Source organism: Saimiri boliviensis, chromosome 13, assembly GCF_048565385.1.
Source record: "Saimiri boliviensis isolate mSaiBol1 chromosome 13, mSaiBol1.pri, whole genome shotgun sequence".
In the NCBI taxonomy this organism is placed as follows: Eukaryota; Metazoa; Chordata; class Mammalia; order Primates; family Cebidae; genus Saimiri; species Saimiri boliviensis.
Genome location: NC_133461.1, coordinates 1,160,362 through 1,174,587, shown reverse-complemented (window position 1 = coordinate 1,174,587; position 14,226 = coordinate 1,160,362). Strand labels below are relative to the sequence as shown.

At 40.6% G+C, this 14,226-nt stretch overlaps 1 protein-coding gene across 5 annotated transcripts in view; it reads left to right on the top strand.

The window, feature by feature from the left end:
* ATP9B (ATPase phospholipid transporting 9B (putative)) overlaps positions 1–14,226 on the top strand; it is a 277,165-nt gene that overhangs the window by 114,796 nt on the left and 148,143 nt on the right. The window lies entirely within an intron of this gene.

The window sequence follows — 14,226 nt, the reverse complement described above, 5'->3', positions numbered from 1 at the left end:
AAATAGTTATTATGAAAACAGTATGTTCTGTTTTTTTATTGCATTTTAGGTTTGGGGGTACACGTAAAGAATATGCAAGATTGTTGCATAGGTACACACGTGGCAGTGTGATTTGCTGCCTTCCTCTCCTTCACCTCTATCTGGCATTTCTCCCCATGCTCTCTCTCTCCAACTCCCCACCCTCTGCAGTCCCTCCCCTGTTTCCCCCCAATGGACCCCAGTGTGTAGTGCTCCCCTCCCTGTGTCCATGTGATCTCATTGTTCAACACCTGCCTATGAGTGAGAGCATGCGGTGTTTGATTTTCTGCTCTTGTGTCAGTTTGCTGAGAAGGATGGTTTCCAGATTCATCCATGTCCCTACGAAGGACACAAACTCATCGTTTTTGATGGCTGCATAATATTCCATGGTGTATATGTGCCACATTTTTCCTGTTCAGTCTGTCATCAATGGGCATTTGGGTTGGTTCCAGGTCTTTGCTATTGTAAACTATGCTGCAATGAACATTCGTGTGCATGTGTCCTTATAGTACAACGATTTATAATCCTTTGAATATATAGCCAGTAACGGGATTGATAAGTCAAATGGCATTTCTATTTCTAGGTCCTTGAGGAATGGCCACACAGTCTTCCACAATGGTTGAATTAATTTACATTCCCACCAACAGTGTAAAAGTGTTCCTATTTCTCTACATCCTCTCCAGCATCTGTTGTCTCCAGATTTTTTAATGATCACCATTCTAACTGGTGTGAGATGGTATCTCAATGTGGTTTTGATTTGCATTTCTCCAATGACCAGTGATGATGAGCATTTTTTCATATGTTTGTTGGCCTCCTGTATGTCTTCTTTTGTAAAGTATCTGTTCGTATCCTTTGCCCACTTTTGAATGGGCTTGTTTGTTTTTTTCTTGTAGATCTGTTTTAGTTCTTTGTAAATTCTGGATATCAGCTCCTTGTCAGATGGGTAGACTGCAAAAATTTTTTCCCATTCTGTTGGTTGCCGATTCACCCTACTGACTGTTTCTTTTGCCATGCAGAAGCTGTGGAGTTTGATTAGGTCCTGTTTGTCTATTTTGGCTTTTGTTGCCAATGCTTTTGGTGTTTTGGTCATGAAGTCCTTGCCTATGCCTATGTCCTGAATGGTTTTGCCTAGATTTTCTTCTAGGGTTTTTATGGTGTCAGGTCTTATGTTTAAGTCTTTAATCCATCTGGAGTTAATTTTAGTGTCAGGTGTCAGGAAGGGGTCCAGTTTCTGCTTTCTGCACATGACTAGCCAGTTTTCCCAACACCATTTATTAAACAGGGAGTCCTTTCCCCATTGCTTGTTTTTGTCTGGTTTGTAAAAGATTGGATGGTTGTAGATACGTTGTGTTGCCTCCGATGCCTCTGTTCTGTTCCATTCATCTGTATCTCTGTTTTGGTACCAGTACCATGCTGTTTTGATTACTGTAGCCTTGTAGTATAGTTTGAAGTCTGGTAGTATGATGCCTCCTGCTTTGTTCTTTTTGGTTAGAATTGACTTGGCTATGCGGGCTCTCTTTTGGTTCCATATGAAGTTTAAGGTGTTTTTTTTCCAGTTCTGTGAAGAAGGTCATTGGTAGCTTGATGGGGATTGCGTTGAATCTGTAAATTACTTTGGGCAGTATGGCCATTTTCATGATAGTGATTCTTCCTAACCATGAACATGGAATGTTTCTCCATCTGTTTGTGTCCTCTCTTATTTTGTCGAGCAGTTGCTTGTAGTTCTCCTTGAAGAGGTCCTTTACGTTCCTTGTTAGTTGTATTCCTAGTTATTTTATTCTCTTTGTAGCAATTGTGAATGGCAGTTCGTTCTTGATTTGGCTCTCTTTAAGTCTGTTACTGGTGTATAGGAATGCTTGTGATTTCTGCACATTGATTTTGTATCCTGAGACTTTGCTGAAGTTGCTTATCAGTTTTAGGAGATTTTGGGCTGAGACGATGGGGTCTTCTAGATATACAATCACATCATCTGCAAATAGAGACAATTTGATTTCCTCCTTTCCAATTTGAATACCCTTTATTTCTTTTTCTTGCCTGATTGCGCTGGCTAGAACTTCCAGGACTATATTGAGTAGGGGTGGTGAGAGAGGGCATCCTTGTCTAGTGCCAGATTTCAGAGGAAATACTTCCAGTTTTTGCCCATTCAGTATGATATTGGCTGTTGGTTTGTCATAAATAGCTTTTATTATTTTGAGATATGTTCTGTCAATACCTAGTTTATTAGGATTTTTAGCATAAAGTGCTGTTGAATTTGTCAAAGGCCTTCTCTGCATCAATTGAGACAATCATGTGATTTTTGTCTTTGGTTCTGTTTATGTGGTGAATTATGTTTATGGACTTGCGTATGTTGAACCAGCCTTGCATCCCCAAGATGAATCCTACTTGACCATGGTGGATAAGCTTTTTGATGTGCTGTTGCAATTGGCTTGCCAGTATTTTGCGGAAGATTTTTGCGTCTATATTCATCATGGATATTGGCCTGAAGTTTTCTTTTCTTGTTGAGTCTCTGCTGGGTTTTGGTGTCAGGATGATGTTGGTCTCATAAAATGATTTGGGAGGGATTCCCTCTTTTTGTATTTGTTTGGAATAGTTTCAGAAGGAGTGGTACCAGCTCCTCTTTGTATGTCTGGTAGAATTTGGCTGTGAACCCATCTGGACCTGGGCTTTTTTGGGGCGGTAGGCTCTTAATTGCTGCCTCAACTTCAGCCCTTGTTGTTGGTCTATTCAGGATTTTGACTTCTTCCTGTTTTAGGCTTGGGAGCAGGCAGGTATCCAGGAATTTATCCATTTCTTCCAGGTTTACTAGTTTATGTGCATAGAGTTGTTTGTAATAATCTCTGATGATGGTTTGTATTTCTGTGGAATCTGTGGTGATATCCCCTTTATCATTTTTTAAGAGTATGTTCTTATTATAGAGAATATATGAGAATAAATGTTACGGAAAGGTACCCTTAGTAAGATAAATGAAAGGCTATTAATATAACTGCTCTTGAGAATTTGAAGTAGTATTTGCTTTTTTCCTTTTCTTTTCTTTCTCTTTCCTCTGATTTTTATTGCTTATGACTTTGAAAAGTTGAGAATGTTTCCTAGACAGTGTGTGGAAGTTCATGGAAGTCGGGGAGCAAGTGCAGGTTGGCTAAAAAGCTTGAGTTAAAGGGGAGTGTGCAACTCAGTTTGCAGGTATCAGAGGGCTGGAGTGTATAGGACTAGAAAGGTAACTAGGCTTGACCAGAAGAAGCTGTTGGAAGATCTTCAGCTTAGAAGAGAAGTGATAAATGCAGATGTTTTTAAAAGATTCATTTTCAGAGAGAGATCCAAGATGGCTGATCATTAGCAGCTCAGGGTTGTAGCTCCCAGTGAAGGTGCAGAGAACGAGAGGACGCCACAATTTCAGATGAACTTTTGTTGCTCACACACCAGGAGATTCCCAGCGGAGGAGCCCCATGGGTCGCCAGCGTGACTCTTGTGGCTGGCGAGGTAGTTTTGCTGCTGCCTTGGTGTGGCGGTTCTTGGTGCAGAGTCAGAAAAGCACCATCAATCTTAACGCCAGTGTTTTAGCCGGTGCAGTGGGTTGCTCAGATTCCGGCGCTGGGAATCAACAAGTTGGACATCCACTCAGAAACCCAATTACAAAGACGGTAATTATGAAGACCACAGATGGATAAATCTACAACGAAGGGAAGAAAACAGCCTAAAAAGGCTGAGAATAGCCAAAATAAGAACACCTCTCCCTTTACAGGGGCTCATAGTTCTTCATCAGCAACAAACAAGGCCTGATGGAGAATGAGTATGTTCCACTAACAGAAGCAGGCTTCAAAAGGGGGATGATAAGAAACCTTCTGTGAGTTAAAAGAACTTTTTCTAACCCAATGCAAAGAAACTAAGATCTTTGAAAAAAGGTTTGAATAAATGCTAATGAGAATAGACAATTTGGAGAGGAATATAAGTGAATTAATGGAGCTGAAAAACACAGCACGAGAACTTCGTGAAGTATGCACAAGTTTTAACAGCCAAATTGATCAAGCAGAAGAAAGGATATCAGAGGTCCAAGACCAATTTAATGAAATAAAACAAGAAGACAAGATTAGAGAAAAAGGATAAAAAGGAATGAGCAAAGTCTCCAAGAAATATGGGACTATGTGAAAAGAGCTAATCTACGCTTGATAGGTGTATCTGAATGTGACGAAGAGAATCAGTCCAAGCTGGAAAATACTCTTCAGGATATTATTCAGGAAAACTTACCCAACCTAGCAAGGCAGGACAATATTCAACTCCAGGTAATACAGAGAACACCACAAAGATATTCCTCAAGAAGAGCAACCCCAAGGCACATAATTATCAGATTCACCAGGGTTCAGATGAAGGAGAAAATGCTAAGGGCACCAGAGAGAAAGGTCAGGTTACCCACAAAGGGAAGCCTGTCAGTCTCACAGCAGATCTCTCAGCAGAAACCCTACAAGCCAGAAGAGAGTGGGGACCAATATTCAACATCCTTAAAGAAAAGAACTTTCCACCCAGAATCTCATATCCAGCCAAACTAAGCTTCATAAGCGAAGGAAAAATAAAATCTTTTGTGTACAAGCAAGCACTCAGAGATTTCATCACCACTAGGCCTGCTTTACAAGAGCTTCTGAAAGAACCACTACACATAGAAACAAACAACCAGTATCAGCCTTTCTAAAAAAATACCAAAAAATAGCCTCAACATAATCAAGAATTTACATCAACTAATGGGCAAAACAGCCAGATAACATTAAATGCCGGTATTAAACTCACATATATTATTATTAATCCTAAATTTAAATCCACTAAATCCCTCATTCAAAAGACACAGCCAAAACCCATCGGTATGCTGCATCCAGACCCATCTCACGTGCAAGGATACACAAAGACTTAAAACAAAGGGATGGAGAAAGATTTACCAACCAAATGGAGAGCAAAAATAAATAAATAAATAAAAAGCAGAGTTGCAATTCTGGCCCCTGATTAAATATACTTTAAAGCAACAAAGATCAAAAGAGGCAAAGAAGGACATTACATAACGGTAAAAGGATCAATGCAACAAGAAGAGTTAATGATCCTAAATATATATGCACCCAATGCAAGAACATCCAGATACGTAAGACTTATAAAGAGACTTAGACTCCCACACAATAATAGTGGGAGACTTCAACATCAATATTAGACAGATCAACGAGACAGAAAATTAACAAGGATATCCAGGAGTTGAACTCAGATCCGGAATAAGTAAACTTAATAAACATTTATAGAACTCTCCACTTTAAATACACAAAATATACACTCTTATCAGTACCACATCACACCTACTTACAGGGTTAAATGAAATATTGGTTGGCTGCTTGTTTGTTATTTTCTTCTCTCATTTTTTCCTGTCTCCATTATTAAGCACAATTATTGGTATAAAAGAGGTTTTTAATGCCCATTTTAAGACTGCATTCTACCCTGGGCAATAAAGCAACACTTCATTCTCTCTCCCTCTCCGTCTTCCCTTTCCTCTTTCTTCCTCTTCTTCATGTTTTTTTTTTCTTTCTTTCTTTCTCTCTTCCTTTCTTTCTTAAAAAAAAAGATTCATGGCCGGGCGCGGTGGCTCAAGCCTGTAATCCCAGCACTTTGGGAGGCCGAGGCGGGTGGATCACGAGGTCGAGAGATGGAGACCATCCTGGTCAACATAGTGAAACCCCGTCTCTATTAAACATACAAAAAATTAGCTGGGCATGGTGGCGCATGCCTGTAATCCCAGCTACTCAGGAGGCTGAGGCAGGAGAATTGCCTGAGCCCAGGAGGCAGAGGTTGCGGTGAGCCGAGATCGCGCCATTGCACTCCAGCCTGGGTAACGAGAGCAAAACTCCGTCTCAAAAAAAGAAAAAAAAAAGATTCATTTAGAAGTTCTGATTCCCTTACGATAATGGTGGCCACTTAACTTTGTTACATACCACACAGCCTTCCAAAACAGGGTAACTGTGAGAGTAGATAGTTTAATCTATAGCTGATGTTTAGCATAAATGTGAGACAGAAAGTACTGTGAGCTTCAGTTTACTGTAAGTGTAGAAAATACCCAAAATAACACAGTTAGCTCCAGATTCAGGATGGTACAGCAGAGGGGGGTTGTCTTGGGATGTTGATACCGGTTTTGCTCCCGAGGGAAAAAGGGTCCCTAAGTAGGATAACGCATCCTGTGAATGAAATGGGTAAGCAAAGCTATGGGACATTGAAGGAACTTGTGGAAAAAGTACAGGTTGGAAGTGACCTTGGGGGGATGTACAGGGACAGAGGGCACTGGTCAAAGGGTTGGTGGCTGTAGGAGACTTGGTCAGGAAGGAAAAGAGAAAATTGACCTTTCAGAAACACAGTGGTAACAATCAGAAGAGTCAGCTCACACCGCTGTAAAAAGGATGCTTTTCATTGAAGACACCAAACCTTGTTGTGCCTGTAGAAGAAGTCACTCTTGGACGAAGAAACAAACCCCACCCACCATCCTTGGAATAGGGTTTCCTGTACTGACCCGGGATAAATGGCTCTCGTCATTATGAATAATTAGAAGGAACTCATCTCGTTCTCTCGCCTAGGCTAGAGTGCAGCGGTGTGATCGTAGCTCGTTGCAACCTCAAACTCCTAGGCTGAAGCACTTCTGCCACCTCAGCCTCCTAAAGTGTTGGGATTATAGACATGAGAGCCATCATGCCTGGCCTAATTTAGTTATTAACAGAAGAAAAGAGATAAATGGGAAGCAAAATTTTCAACTATACAAATTTTCCAAAAACAAAGGAAAAACGTCAGTGCAAAGTAATGCTATAACAATGCAACAAACCTGTTTTAAAAGTAGCTGACCCAACAATGGTGTTTAGGAAAGAACACCATAAATCAGACATTTAAAAATGCAAGAATCAAAATGGAATAAATATTTCAAGAATGCAAGAATAAAAACTCAAGAATAAAACAGGACAGTGTGAATGAGAAGGCGAAGTGACTACAGGAGATCACGGAACTGAACGCCTGGGAAGGGAGGAGTGCACCACAGCGTGCCTGAGGGGGAATGTACAACAAGAGACAGGGAGACCGGAAAGAAGAGAGTCAAGGAAACGACCTGATAAAAGAAGTGAAAAGGACTCGAAATTGATAGATGTAGAAGATCGGCAAGAAAGGCCCGACTTGAGAGTCTTGAAACAAAACCATGAAACCATTTGAAAAATTGACAGCTCAGGTATTTGTTATTAAATACACAGATGTCTGAACATACACATTAAAAGGGCCCAGCATACACATGAGGAATCTCCAAGACGTGTACTGTCATATTTTATATATACAGGGAAGAATCCTTTGGTCTCCCTGGAGAAATGGCCAACTCCTCACAGCTGGAAGGGGCCAGGTTGATGTCAATGTTCTCAGCGTACAGAGCAAGACAAGAGTGGGGCAGCCTTTCCAGGAGCCTCAGGGGAAGAATGTGTGAGCGGATCGTTTTGCTCCTTGGACACTGTCCTGCAAGTGCCAAGGCTGTGGGGAGCAGTCTCAGACATGCAGAATTCAGGTGTGTTGTACACACGAGCCTTTTATGCATCATCTCCCAGGAGATTAGCTCCGCCCAGCTGACAGATGACCTGGGTGGAAGTTTTCTGGTGATCACTGAAAACCTAACAGATCTAAGAATAAAACAGTGGAGGAAGTATGGGTGGAAGATGATAGAGAATACATGTATTTTATATGCTTCCTCAAGTAAGCAGCTGAAAAGAAGGAACAGGAGGAGAGGAGGAAATAGAAGGAGCTCATTGGTTGCTATGTGAGTGGAAAGGCAGCGAGAGACTTCATGGAAAGCTGACGAGCTCTGTAGTAGCTGTCCACAGCAGGAGAGTGGCACGGAGGCAGGCTGCTGGGGCACTGGAAAAATGGCAGCGCCCAGAACATACACACCTCACCAAAAATAGATTCTTTTCTAAAAATTAAACAACAGTCGATCAGTTCATGTGGTGAAAGATGCACAGGACGCAGGCTCTTTGATACAGAAAATTAGTTGGATCAGAAAGGCTAAATAAAGGGTTAAGCAAAGATACATCAAGCAAATACAAATACAAAGGAAGCAGGAGTTGCAGCTTTGGTATTTAACAAGAATACCAGTATAGAATTGAGAAAACATTTAGAATACCAGTAAAGAATCAAGAAAGCATTTAGAATACCAGTGTAGACTCAAGAAAGCACTTAGAATGAGGCAGAGAAAATGCTGTAAAATAGTAAAGTCCGTAAGAGGAAACTTTAAAATCTACCTGCAGTCCCAGTGGGTCAGGTGGACGGAAAGGTAGTAGAGGTGTAGAAGAGAGCTAAGAACATGAGCAGTGAAATAGATCGTTTAAATTTTTTATCAAACTTTGTTCCCTAGCAGTTTTTATCGCAGCATATATAGGGTATCAACAAAAGTTAAACATACGTTTGTTTGTAAAGAAATCTTTAGTTCTATAACTTAGAAATTATGCAAACAGTATTCTCTGATCACAATGCAATAAAATTGGTAAGCAATAACAAAATCAGTGAATGAAATGGCTTTCTGGCTGTAAATGTAAATACTGTATATTAATCACTTTTTGTATTAAAGGAGAAATACAAACTGAAATTGGAGAAGTTCTAAAAAATATTGGTAGTGGAAACACTGCATATGAGAATCTGAATCTGTGGATATATGTAGAAATAGGAAAATTTATAATCTTGATATGTATATATAGCAATAAAAATAAAAGAATGAAAATTAATGAATTAAATACATGTAAAAGTGAGCAAAAAGAGTGCAGAGGGAAGGAAGAACATATAAAGGTATATATTAAGGTCATAACAGCAAAAAAAAATAGAACCTTAAAACCATTCTGTTAGGGTGGGGCTTTCAGAGGCCAGGTAAAAAATGGAGGTAAGTTTTTTTTTTGTTTTTTTTTTTTTTTTTTTTTTTAAAAATACTGTGTGTTAAGTGATATAGTATTGATTCAGAGTAAACTGTGATAAGTAAAAGTTGCATATAGTAATTCTCAGAGCAACCACTAAAAAAAGAAAGAGATTAATAGAGGTGATGAAGTTAGATGCTAAAGTCGGATTAACTGCTTTTTTTTTCCGCCAAAAAAAGGCAGGTGCAGGGAGCCAAATACCAGGTGTGACAAGTAGAAAACAAAGAGCGAGGCCGGGCGCGGTGGCTCAAGCCTGTAATCCCAGCACTTTGGGAGGCCGAGGTGGGTGGATCACGAGGTCAAGAGTCGAGACCATCCTGGTCAACATGGTGAAACCCCGTCTCTACTAAAAATAAAAACATTAGCTGGGCATGGTGGCGCGTGCCTGTAATCCCAGCTACTCTGGAGGTTGAGGCAGGAGAATTGCCTGAACCCAGGAGGCGGAAGTTGCAGTGAGCTGAGATCGCGCCATTGCACTCCAGCCTGGGTAACAAGAGCGAAACTCCGTCTCAAAGAAAAAAAAGAAAACAAAGAGCGAGATGGCTGACTCAGTGATTAAACGTGTCTGCAGTTAAAAGGCAGGGACCATCAGATTGGAAAAAAAAAAATACCCCAAATTGATAGAAGTAATATGCAGAGTAAAATCTGTAAGAATGGATTTCTTCCTTCTAATCTATAGAATAAGGACATGTACTTTATTAAGAATATAGAATATTAAAATGTTAGGCGCTTTAGCATATTGACAGATACTATTAAACGCAGCAGCTACATAATGCACATTCTTCAAAATCTCATGGAACAACCCCAAGTATATATAGTTGGATGTAAAATAAGTCAGTATATTTTTTAAAAATTTCAATTATATATGCACTAATTGCAATGTGCAACTCGAAATGGATTTAAAAGTTTTAAAAATCCTTAAGCATTTCGAAATTAAACTCACAAACCTAAAGTTTAAAATTAGGTGGTTTAAATCCCCAACTAAATGGCAAGGATTGTCAAATTGTATAAAAAAGCAAGATTCAAATATATGGTGCCTGTAAGAAAACACATTTAAAAAACAGGTAAAGAGTAAAAAGATAGAAAAATAGATACCGTACCAACGTCATCAAAACTGGAGTTGCTTATAGTAATACCATGCAAAATGCCTTTCAGATCACAATGAGAAAAGGGTTAGTTTATTATGGAGACAAGTAAGCCCTAAACATTTATGCATTAATCACAGAGCTTCAACACAGCCATGCACAGGTTAAGAGTTGCATTCTCAGAAGCGTGATAGACCATTTCATCATTGTGCAGAAACTGTTAGAACTTCAGGGAGAAATGGACAAATTCACTATGATAGTTGGAGATTTTAATACCCACTTCTCAATAATTGAACCAATGAGTAGGGAGAAAATCAGTAAGGAACCGTGGTGATCAGGGCGGAGGCCGAGGTGGGAAGCGTGGGGGTCAGGGCGGAGGCCGAGGTGGGAAGCGTGGGGGTCAGGGCGGAGGCCGAGGTGGGAAGCGTGGGGGTCAGGGCGGAGGCCGAGGTGGGAAGCGTGGGGGTCAGGGCGGAGGCCGAGGTGGGAAGCGTGGGGGTCAGGGCGGAGGCCGAGGTGGGAAGCGTGGGGGTCAGGGCGGAGGCCGAGGTGGGAAGCGTGGGGGTCAGGGCGGAGGCCGAGGTGGGAAGCGTGGGGGTCAGGGCGGAGGCGGAGGTGGGAAGCGTGGGGGTCAGGGCGGAGGCGGAGGTGGGAAGCGTGGGGGTCAGGGCGGAGGCCGAGGTGGGAAGCGTTGGACTCAGGGCGGAGGCCGAGGTGGGAAAGGTTGGGGCCAGAGCGGAGGTGGAGGTGGGATTGTTTCTGGCAGAAGTGACTTAGGCTGGGCACTGAATTTTCAGGCCACAGCGCTATTTCTGGTTTTCAAGCTAATTGAAGATACATTTAACTTCTGTAAATTACTGCAAGTTCTTCTTGAGTATAATTCAAACAAATAGCCTTTCATTGCCTTTATTTGGTGTTTTCTAACAGTTTTTTTCTCATTTTATAGATATGTCTATTCTGAAATCTGAATCATTTTGATGAAAAGTTTTGATGTTTGTACTTTTCAAAAAGGAAGAAAGCAAAGACATGCAAATGGGATTCAGTTAAATTAAGATTCATCTTGGCATTGTTAAGGAGTAGTGTTTACTTATTTTTCTTTTTTATAGTGTAAAATACATAAGACAAAATACAGCTTTCTTTTGTGTCAATTTAAATACTTAAATAAGAATTAGAACAAATTGGCCAGGCATGGTGGCTCATGCATGTAATCCTAGCACTTTGGAAGGCTGGGGTGGGAATTGAGCCCAGGAGTTCGAGACCAGCCTGGACAACATTGGGAGACCCGATTTCCAATTTAAAAAAAATTGTTTTATGATTAGTTTAGTGGGGTGGCTACAGCTGGCACATGTGTGTACCCTCAGCTACTTGGGAGGCTGAGGTGGGAGGATCACTGGATCCTGCAGGCCTGAGGCTGAGGCCGCACTGAGCTGTGATTGTGCCACTGCACTGCAACCGGGGCGACAGAGTGAGACCCTGTCTTAAAAAAAAATACGGAATTAGTGCCCATTAATTGAAGGTTCCTGTGGTGGTATACCCAGTATGCATGCTGCGGCTTGTGTGCTATCTATGTGGATGTGATGCTGTGGTAGAACCCGCTTCCGCTTTCCTCATAATGGGAGAACAACCTAAATCATTGATTGTATAACCTTTTTCATTATATGCATGATTCATATGAATTATTAATATCACTAATTTTAGTTATTGTTCAAAATCTAGACAGATTCTTTTGGAGGTTTGGAGTTGAAAATTGTAGCCAGTTTTGAAACATTATCAGTATTTATAGTCCTTCGTTCCCATTCCTGAATTCAGGAATTTACAGTCACATTCCCAGTCAGTCATTTTGAGAATGTATTTTCCGCTGTAATTTATTTTGCAAACCATAGCACACTTATCATTGTTCATGTCTTCTTCAACAAAAATACTCTCCTTCAACAAAGCAAACCTCTGTTTTTTTGTTAAGTAGGATACACAGTTGAGAGAACAGCGTGAAATGGTAACATAGGCGTCCTCACCCAAGCAGATTTTACCTGTTCACACTATAGACCGTTAAAGAGAAGGAAAGCAAAACAGAATATTTTAGAGATCATTTATTTTCAGTCTTCCCAGTTTTTATTCTGTGCTTCATGAGACTGGTAAGAAAACTATCTTTTGGAATGATTTTCTCCATATTAGAAAAAGGTTTAGTGCTCATAGTTAATCATTGCTATTCTAGAATTGAAAAATGCATGGCTATTGTGTTTTCCTCAACATAAAATTGTGTTAGAGACAGAAACATTCATAAGAAAAAATGGTCATGGAAAAGTAACAAGAAACCAGCTAAAATTTCTAAAACTAAATTATATAGAGCCTTTTGTTTACATTTGAGAAAACCTAAAATTTTTATGTTTTTTAATGCCTTTATTCTCCTTAACTTTGAGATTAAGAGAAAATACTGTACTAAAACATTGACATGCATCAATAATTAAACTTTCATATTAAGTGAAGCATTAGGAAGAGTTTAAAGGAAATACAATTGTGTGAATTTCTGCTGGGATGGCAAAGTCATGATGGGTACTTTCAGGCAGGAGAACCTGGAGGACCAGGTACCTGATGCCTCATAGGGGTAGAAGGCTTAGAGTGACAGGAGGCAGCAGGCCCTGGAGGAGCAGGTACCTGAGGCTGTGTAGAGGCAGGAGGGTGTGGAGGAGCAGGTACCTGATGCATCATAGAGGCAGGAGGGCGTGGAGGAGCAGGTACCTGATGCATCATAGAGGCAGGAGGGCGTGGAGGAGGGTAGCTGATGCTTTGTAGAGGCAGGAGGACATGGAGGAGCAGGTACCTGATGCATCATAGAGGCAGGAGGGCGTGGAGGAGGGTAGCTGATGCTTTGTAGAGGCAGGAGGACATGGAGGAGCAGGTTCCTGATACTTCATAAAAGGTGAATCAGAGTACCTGCAGGCCTGTGACCCATTATAGCATCATGGTAGTGGGCACTGGAGATGAAAGACACCTTGATTCCTGTGGAAATTAGAAAAAGAATTTCATGAGTATTCTTTTGTTTATTGGACAGTGTTCATTGCCTATTCCATGCTAGGTGCTCAGAAGGTAAAACACCCATAAAACATGGGATTAGGAACATCCCAGTTGCTCTGATACAATAAAATTCCGAATTTATTGAAGATAAAAATTTTATTTGCTTCATGCTTTAAAATGGTAACTACGGAATTCAGCATTTGGCTTCCTAATGCCAACTGTATGCTCAGTTGGCCGTGCCAGTACTGGAACCCCTAGACCCACAAGCAGTTAAAGGATATGCCCTGTTGACTGTATCTGGGAAGTAGCAATGAGGATATGTTTCTTTTTTTGCTTCTTCAGCAGTGTTAAGCTGAATTAGACTGTAACACCAGTTGTATGAAATCGCCATTTTAGTGCAGTCCTGAATTCAATTACAAAGTAGTCTAATCCATAGAGTATACTTGCTTTTGTTTTTAAGTTGATATTTTTGTTGTTCTACAAACTTATAAAAGTCATAAGGAAAACTCAGTTTTTCTGGATTGTTTATCTCAGCACTGGATAAATTGTTATGTATTTTAAAGACTGTAATGATAGCGTGTTAGGTACTGTCCAGGAGCTTACTTTGATCCAGTATATTTGGTATTTGTAAACATATTAGTATGAAACTATTAGTATTTTGCATCTCCATACAGGTTAATTATTAGATTTTTGTAAGTTGTAACTGCTAAGTACAGCAAAGTGTGTAACATGTTGTACTTGATAAACTGGAATTGAAGGAAGTAATTTGTAAGGGAATGTAGAATTGAAGGTATTTGTGAATCTGCAGAAATAGTAATAGGTCCATGCTGGAGTCAGCACATGGTGTAGACAGATTGTTTCCATCGAGGCTGCGTCGGTAGGCCGCCTGCTCCTCAAAACCATTGAAGTCACTGAGAAGACCTGTTTGTGTCCCTTGTTGTGGCTGGCATTGCACTTCTGCCTACTGAAACTGTATTGTTGATGATGTAATCAAGGCACTGTTGAGTTAAATGCCAGTGGATATTTTTGAAATGATTTTTTTTTCCGAAGAAGCAGCACTCCAGCTGTGTCATAAACAGTTCTAGCATCATAGCTTTCACTCTCCCAAAGGCTGAGATGCTAAGGCCAGTCTTCAGGTCAGCTGGTCACCTTCTTGTGAAGGGACGTAGCGA